Here is a 2,034-nt window from a genome sequence, read left to right as displayed (position 1 = left end):
TTTTTTGAGATGGAGTTTTGCTCTTGTTGCCCAGGCTGGAGTGCAGTGGCATGATCTTGGCTCACTGCAACCTCCGCCTCTCTGGTTCAAGCGAGTCTCCTGCTTCAGCCTCCCAAGTAGCTGGGATTGCAAGCACCCACCACCACGCCTCGCTAATTTTTGTATTTTTAGTAGAGATGGGTTTTCATCACATTGGCCCAGCTTATCTCGAACTCCTGACTTCAGGTGATCCACCCGCCTTGGCCTCCCAAAGGTCTGGGATTACAGTCATGAGCCAGGAGTTCTGTTTTATAGCAAGGTTCCATACATGCACTGCTGTGTTTTTTACTTTATCCTTTTTCATTCATCAGTCTGCCTTTCTTTATACCAGTACCACATTGTCTTAATTGGTATAACTTCCATGAAGTCCTCCTAGCTGGTAGAAGAAGTCTCTTGCTCTAATTTGGAAGCTCCTGGCTATTCTTGGCCCTTTATTTTTTCATATATGTTTAGAATCATCTTTTGTAAAAGCTTGTTTGGATTTTGATTAGGAAATGTGTTGAATCTACAAGTCAACTTGAAAATTAACAATTTATGTAAATTTTAATTGTTTTTATCCTTGAATGTGGTATCTCCATTTATTTAGGTTTTCTTGAAGTCTCTTAATAGAATTTCATGCTGTGTGTATAGAGATCTTGAATATCTTATTGGATTTATTCCTAGCTAGTATATATTTTCTGATATTATTATAAGTGAATGATATTATCACTTTACATTTTCTAGATCACTACTAATGTAAAGAAATTCAGCTGACATTTAGATATTCATCTTATATCTAGCCATCTTGCCAGACTCCTCTTTTTTCCTAATAATGTATCTATAGTCTTTTCTATAAATCATATCATCTATAAGGAATATTTCTATCCTCCTTTCTAATCTTTATTTCTCTGATACCTCTTTTTTTTTTGTCTCTTTGTTTCATCCCAACTGGGACCTCCAGAGCAGTGTTGAATAGAAGTGGTGATAGTGGCCACATTTATCTCACTGTTGACTTTAAAATAAATGTTCCCAGTGTTTCTCCATTAAGGATGATGTAATTTCTGTATTATTGAATATGTATTAAAACATTTCTATTTTATGTAGCCATTCTTTATAACTAATTCACATAGTATAACTTGTAGTTGTAAAAGTTAGTAGAATAATAAATTACCAGTTTTGAATTGCCTGAATTATAGGTAGGTATATGTGATCAATTGATTATAATGCTTTTTAAAATTTTATTTTTTTAGCCTGATACTTTAATTGTATAATAACTGAATCCTATTTAAGTAAACTCAAAACACACAAAAAGACACATTAAGCATTTGAAAAAGACCTTACAAACTAGCCATTTAAAATACCTTGGCTGAACAAAGCGGTTCACACCTATAACCCCAACACTTTGAGAGGCCAAGGAAGGCAATCACTTGAGGCCAGGAGTTCAAGACCAGCCTGATCAACATAGGGAAACTCTGTCTCTACTAAAAATACAAAAATCAGCTGGGTGTGGTGGTGCATGCCTGTGGTGCCAACTACTTGGGAAACTGAGGGCACAATAATTACTTGAACCTGGGAGGCAGAGGTTGCAGTGAGCCATGATTGTGCCACCACACTCCAGCCTGGGTGAAAGAGTGAGACTCTGTCTAAAAAAAAAAAACTGTATTAAAAGACATTTTGTAGCTCTTTGTTAAGCTTTGAGATGTAATTTTTATATGATATTCAATTGTATGTTTTTGTTGTTATAAAACCAGTCATTGACATTACAGAACAACAAAAAATACGTTCATCAGAAGATTCCTTTAATATAAAAATACCTTAATACATGTAAATTTGGCAAAATGATTTGATTTACTAAAAGTTGTAACGCTTATATACCTATACCTTAGGTATGGTTCTGCCTACTTCTCTCTGTCCTTCCTCTTTCTCTTTTTTTTTCCTCCCTTTGAAGTTTCATCTTAGGATCATAGTATCCGTAGATTTGTTTATAAAGCCTGTTGTGTTTTTTTTTTTTTAATT

The 2,034-nt window shown here is 34.8% G+C and overlaps 1 protein-coding gene across 6 annotated transcripts in view; it reads left to right on the top strand.

Moving 5' to 3' along the window:
• The window catches only part of NBN (nibrin), a 51,218-nt gene that overhangs the window by 18,019 nt on the left and 31,165 nt on the right, over nucleotides 1–2,034 (top strand). The gene's annotated exons all lie outside the window — the stretch shown is intronic.

This window comes from Cebus imitator, unplaced genomic scaffold (assembly GCF_001604975.1).
Source record: "Cebus imitator isolate Cc_AM_T3 unplaced genomic scaffold, Cebus_imitator-1.0 Scaffold109, whole genome shotgun sequence".
NCBI lineage: Eukaryota > Metazoa > Chordata > Mammalia > Primates > Cebidae > Cebus > Cebus imitator.
This window is presented reverse-complemented; position numbering and strand designations above follow the sequence as displayed.